This window comes from Camellia sinensis, chromosome 7, assembly GCF_055761805.1.
Source record: "Camellia sinensis isolate YWXY chromosome 7, ASM5576180v1, whole genome shotgun sequence".
Taxonomy (NCBI): Eukaryota; Viridiplantae; Streptophyta; class Magnoliopsida; order Ericales; family Theaceae; genus Camellia; species Camellia sinensis.
Genome location: NC_138967.1, coordinates 82,038,777 through 82,045,396, shown reverse-complemented (window position 1 = coordinate 82,045,396; position 6,620 = coordinate 82,038,777). Strand labels below are relative to the sequence as shown.

At 30.5% G+C, this 6,620-nt stretch overlaps 1 long non-coding RNA gene across 1 annotated transcript; it reads right to left on the bottom strand.

Moving 5' to 3' along the window:
* Nucleotides 1-3,721: 3,721 nt before the first annotated feature.
* On the bottom strand, nt 3,722-6,211 carry LOC145794701 (uncharacterized). The gene is made up of 2 exons (XR_014334625.1): nt 4,419-6,211; nt 3,722-4,307 (listed from the first exon to the last, which is right to left on the bottom strand). It is a non-coding gene; the product is annotated as an uncharacterized LOC145794701 (long non-coding RNA).
* Nucleotides 6,212-6,620: the final 409 nt, after the last annotated feature.

The window sequence follows — 6,620 nt, the reverse complement described above, 5'->3', positions numbered from 1 at the left end:
CCATTGTGCAAACGACCTATATAACACATTCATAGGAATTTGATAAAACGGAAACATTCATTTACTTATACTTTTCTTTACTTATTCAAATGGGTTTCTAATTGTCTTTTGATTTCCTGGTGGGTCAAATAGAGTACCAAATAATGTTCAGAAGGTTAAAAAGGTCAACAAAAGTCAAACTTCATTCCCCTTTTTTTTCGTACATGCGGAAGCTCCCAGCCACACATGTGGGTTGTACGTGAAATTAAAACAATAGTGATGACTCTGTTTTGGCTCAACGACTGCACGTGTGGGGCTCACAATCACACATGTGATTCTGGGCAAATTTGTGCAGTCCAAAATTTCTTCAAAGTGTAAGCTTTCAAAACCCAATTTGGTGCCCAAAACTCCATCAAAACATGAAAATAAACATGAGCCATGATCAATCTTCAACTCAATTGAATCAAAACTTCTTTTAATTTCAAAACAAAACTCCAAATTCCATGAATTCAAGATTTTCAAAACTTTTCTTCAAAATGATTTATATACTCCATTGCATGGATCAAATCTTCAAACAAATCTTGTTGCATGTAAATTATAGAACTCAAGTCATGTATAATTCTCAAAATTGAACTCAAACTTAACAAATTTAAAGAATTAGAACTCATATTCTTCGACCTAACTCAATTAAACATCCAAAACCCAATTTCTATCAAATTATATGATTGACCTTCAAATTGCTTCTTGAATTCAAGTGATAGATGAGTTATGTACAAGATTTTGGTTTGAATTTCTTGCCTTAAGCTTGGATTCTTGAGTTTTTCTTCAAATTCTTTAATTTCCCCTTGTCTTGTTGTTTATCCTAAGGCTCTCTTCAAAATCTTCTCCAGCAAAGTGACTTGGTAAGTTCTCTCTAACTCTCGAATTTCCTTCTATATACATTATCTTCCACTTAATTGACTTAAATTAGATTAATTACTAATTAGACCTAATTATTCATGATTATAACCTAGTTCTCTTATTTGATTTAATCTCAATTTAAACTTAATCAATTATTTTGAATTTATATTAATTTGAACCAAAATTTTTAATTAAACTCTCATAAGGATCTAAATATTCAATTAAGTTGATTAAGCTCGTCACTTAAAGATTTCTAAGTCATATAGAGATTCAATTTCTGATTTGAAACATAACACCTAACAAATAATTCATACACATACAAATCACCATAGATATTATCATGAAAAGTAAAATTTCCTACCATTAAATGAATGCAAACATGATATGCATGGTTGGGTTATTATAAAAGTGGTGGTCTTTTTAGGAATGAAGAGATGGTGGTCTCAAGCTTTATCCAACAGGAAAAATTGCATTCTATTATTTGATTAAGGGTAATGCTATGGTACATACTCTCATTTGGTTCAATGATTTAATAGTTAAATGACAAGTTATTATTATATTTCGTGGTGAATAATGTTCAAATGTTTTTCCTAGAAGATGCAAATAAAAATATTATCCGTGAGTCCTATTATAAGAAAGCTAGAAATAGAGTTATCAAATTTAAACTATCATTATTTGGCAATGAATAATATAGTTAAAAAGTCAAAAAATCACCGTAAGTTGTCATATCACTCTCCTTACAATTTTATATATTATTAGTCCAAGGGGATAGTTAATCCCCTCACTCATGTCTGCAACCAAACATTCTTTAGGTAAGTTTTATGGACTATTAATCTAATCTCCCTTCCAAAAGAGCCAAACAAACATGGCCTATTATTTTTTGTATTTTTTGGTAATAGAAAGCCTTTTATCATAGGGTACTTATAATTCCATCTAACCTAATCTGCCAAACAAATGAGGCCTATTTGTTTTGGGGATAAGGATTGAGATTGGAATTACAAGGAGTTGGGGGGACCACTAAAATTATGTTTGTTTGTAGAAATGGTTGGGACTAACAGTCCCGCGAGATTACAAATACCTTCTACTGAGGGGACTAGCAATCCCATATGGGAGGTGGTATTCAAATATAATCTCATGGTTAGAGATAAAATGATTGTTTTGTCCCTCATTTTTATAAAAATAATTTAATATGAAAATAATTTTTAATATTAAAATAAAATAGTATAATAATATATTTATACCAAAATAAATATATCAACATAAAATAATATATTCAAATAACCAAAATAAAATTTTTAATATTAAAATATATCGAAAACACTAAGGTATTTGTAAAATTTCATATAATAAACCACATCATAGAATGGCGAAACATATGTGAATTCTTGCTAGTCCGGTATTTATCAAACAAATACAATTTTTCTTGATTCTCTCACTAACAATTTCCTTACTAATAATTCACACACTAACAATCTTACCCAGCCTAACTCTAAAAACAAATGAGCTTTTAGTTTAGAGATCCATTTCTAAAACTCTTAGGTCAATAGGTTCAAACTTAAATAATTTTGGACCAAATGAACATTATCTATCCAAGAGGATACCTATATATATTCAAAACTTACCTATTTGTCTATCTGTTCAAATGTCGCTTATCTGTTCAAATGCCCCACTATCTGTACATATGTCACCTATTTATGCAATTATATGTTCAAATGTCCAACAATCTGTACATATGTCACCTATCGATCCATCTCACTACTACCAGCTACCACTGTTGGCCACCGATAACTTTTCGGTAACTTTTCAACGCATGTCCTTATTACAGAAAATAATTAAAATCTTAGATATGACCCCATAAGAATAAACTTTTTAGAATTTCTAACTAGATTTACTTCATGGTGTTGAGGATTATAAAAGTTAGTGGGAAATCCTATAATGTATCATATGCACCTTTATCATAAAATGAATAGCAGAGGTCAAAAAATTTTTTAAAAAAAAAATTGCTACCTTAAGATATGGCATGTACGATAAAAAGTAAGGTCAATTAATTTGTTTGAGTTGAGGTGCCTGATTGGTAGAGCTTTATTTCAGCTTAATTTAAGCTATTTTATTATGTTTGGTGTAACTTAATAATGGCCCTGTTTGGTAGGGCTTGTTTCTAACTTATTTCAGTTTTTAGCTTAATTTAAGCTATTTTGATGTATTTGGTTCAGCTTAACAATACAACTTATAGCTTTTTATAAGTCAAAAATCAACTTATTCTTTGAGTGGGAGAGGAGAAGCTTAATTTATAAGTCAAAAATCAGCTTATATTCATAGCTATAAACTATAAAGCTGTTAGGCTATAAGTAATTACTTTCCTACAGCTCTACCAAACGGGGTCAATATAGATTATAGCTTTTTATAAATCAAAAACTAGCTTTTTCTTGAAGTGGCTATGAAGGTGCTTAAGTGATTCAGCTTAAACGGCAAGCTGGGAAAGGAGGGGTAAAATTACTTAAATGCCCCTTATCAACTTCAACTATTACCAAAAAAACCAATATATGGCCCCGTTTGGTAGAGCTGTGGGAAAGTGATTATAGATTATAGCTTATAGCTGTGAGAGCAAAAGCTGGTAACCTGTTTAGTGTAGATGTGGGATTATAGATTTAAGTAGCAGAGTAGTGTTTGGTAAATAAGCTATAAAATAGCTTTTTATTGTGTAATTGTCATTTTTGCCCTTATGAACATAAAAATTGTAATTTTGTCATTTTCTTCACTTTAAATTTTGAAAAAGTTATTCATTAATGGAAGTTGATTAATTAGTACCTAATTTGGTACTTTTTACATTACCTCAAATTTATTATTTTATTTTTTTAATAATATTGAGTTCACAAGGGAACAAAAAAATGTCATTGCAATAAAAATACAATAAATTACTATTAAGGCAATAAAAATAAAACTTTCTAGATATTTAAAGAACTCCTAATTTCGTCTGTAAATTGACATACAAATATTATGTTTTCTCACTTCTATCTCGTTGTCATTACATGCAATATCATTTCCATGGCGTGCTTGTTGAGGCGAAGATCCATCCTCTTCATTCGGCACATAATCCGTGAATCTATCAGAAGAGTAAAATGCAATATCGCGAAACTCACTTTGTCAGATGAAATTATGAATTGCCATTGTTGCACAAACAAATTTGACTTGGGTCAGCCACTTGTAGTTTGGTGGGACATCCTTTATCATCGGCCATCTTGCTTTCCAAACCCCAAACGGTCTTTCTATTACACTTCTAAGTGATGAATGTGCTTGGTTGAATTTTTCTTGTGCATTTTGGCGGGGTTGACCATGTTCAAATTGAGCTAGATGGTATCTCTCCCCTTTGTAAGGTGCAAGATATCCTTTCATGTTTGGATACCCAACATCCACCAAGTAAAACTCATCTATTTTTAAATTCCAAAATGAAATTAAAGTAAGCAATTATAAATGTAAAAATAAATATGGGGATGTGAGTGTGGTGCATCTACTGTAGCAATCAAATATAAAACAGTTACCTCCTTGTGGTTTTGGAAATTATAACTAAGATTCCTAATTGTATTCAAGAAGATCCGAGTATCGTGTGTACTTCCTTCCCATCCTGATAAGCAAAATGTGAAACACATATCAAAGTCACATGCGGCCATTATGTTTTGAGTTGCATACCACTTTCTACCTATTAAACGAAGTTGATTATCTGGAGATATATATGCTTTGATGTATGTTCCGTCAATTGCTCCAATACAATCCTATTACAAAACAGTTAATAAAAATATTTTTATTCACAGATTATTAGAAATATCCTACAAACATTATTATATGTAACACCCAAGTTCCACGTGTAATTATTGTTTTATCTTGAAATGAGGATAATATTTGCGCTTGCTTCGAATATATAGATGCACACCATTTCTCGGTTGAGGCCTTACCCAATCAATAGACATCATTATAACAGCTTTTAACACCTTCTGGAAGTATTTGAAATAGTCTCGCTAGAATGTTGAAATCTTTCTTGGACATTTCTATTTTGAATGTCACCGCCAACAATATAAAAAAATATTGCAACTTGCTCTTGAACCGAGACTTTTCGTCCAGTTTCAAGGCCATACTTTGTCTGTAACAAATCACACAATTGATAAAATACCTCTCTTTCCATTCGAAAATTTTCAAATATTCTTGTCCGATTCCTTTTTTGTAATTCTACCATCCACTTCTCCCCTGTTAAACTAGATGTCCTATATGGTTCTTTTATTAAATAATTTGTCGCATATGCCACTGCAACTATTGCCGCCATAGCTAAGAGCATATTATTATGTTGTTAGGTTTGCAATGTGGTGCTTTCATCTTTAGTATCTTCATCATGGTGATCATTATTCCATTCATCGTCATCACTGGTACTCATCTCCAAAATACCTACTCATTTAAAGGCTTAGTTACTATTACAAGCATGACCTTGCTTTCTTCTAATTAGATTTTAGTCCAAATTAAGCATTATAAATCATCATGACTTCAGGCAAAATTAATCTTATAGTTTAACTCAAATTTCATTTTCAATTTTAATAATTTAGTCCATACAATTTTAGTCCAATTTTAATTAGGTTAAATACCATGAATCAAGTAAATCTATAATAAACAAAACCATAACAACAGTAGCCACTAGACACATAACACTTGAATCATGTCATATGAGAACAAAATATAAAACCAGATTTTAAATTCCATGAAAAGTACCTGTAATCAAAGTTCCATATAGAAAATCATTTCCTTTGGCCATTAGTTTTTGCCTCGCATATAAATTTTAAGTTGGAGTAGCATTAGATTTCACAATAATGTTGTCTTCAAACACTTTTTTAATGGATTAAAGCTTAGAATTTCTAGTGTTGTTTCAGGTCTGTGAACAAAGAAAGAATGTAAGGAAGAACAATGATTGTGGAAGACAGTTATAAAAAGTGAAGTTTGATGAATATGAGTTGTCATACTTCCAAAGGATAACTGGTGAGAATTCCCACATAGCTATACAAGTTATATAGTGTATTCAAGAAGAAGAAAAAAAAAGAAAGTGAAGAGACAAAAAGAGAATTCATTTTGTGATTATCAGGAAATAGAGAACTCCATCAGCTACAATATACAAGAAAGACAAGAGATTTAAAATAAGAATAATATGAAAAAAAAATAGAGAAATAATTACCGATTTTCAGCAATGAATAGTTAAACTTCTTGAATTCAATATCAGTTCACTCTAATATAGTTTGTAAGATGGAGTTATTTCTCAACTCTTGGAAAATTCCAAGACAAGTCAAAACCTTTTAAAAAATGCAGTAGTGATAGCTTAGTCAGAGAAGAACATCTATATATATATAAAAGTCTTCACCATTCACTATTCACCAATCATTCATATTCAAGATTGAAATCAACCTTTCAACCATTCAACTAACATTCAACAAGTCAACCATTCACCTACCATTCAACTGAGAAAATGACACCTACCCACCAACCATTCAACCATTCAACTAACAAAGTCCAACAAAATATTAATAAAAGTCCAAATAATGAGTCCAACATAAAAATCCAACATAGTCAATATTAATAAAAGAAAAAAAATAATGAGTGCAACTTATGGGAGTGTTATTTGTAATTATGTAATAAAATTATCAACTAATAAAGTTAAAAGATTTATCAACTAATAAAGTTAAACGATTCAATTCATTGCTAAACATAGA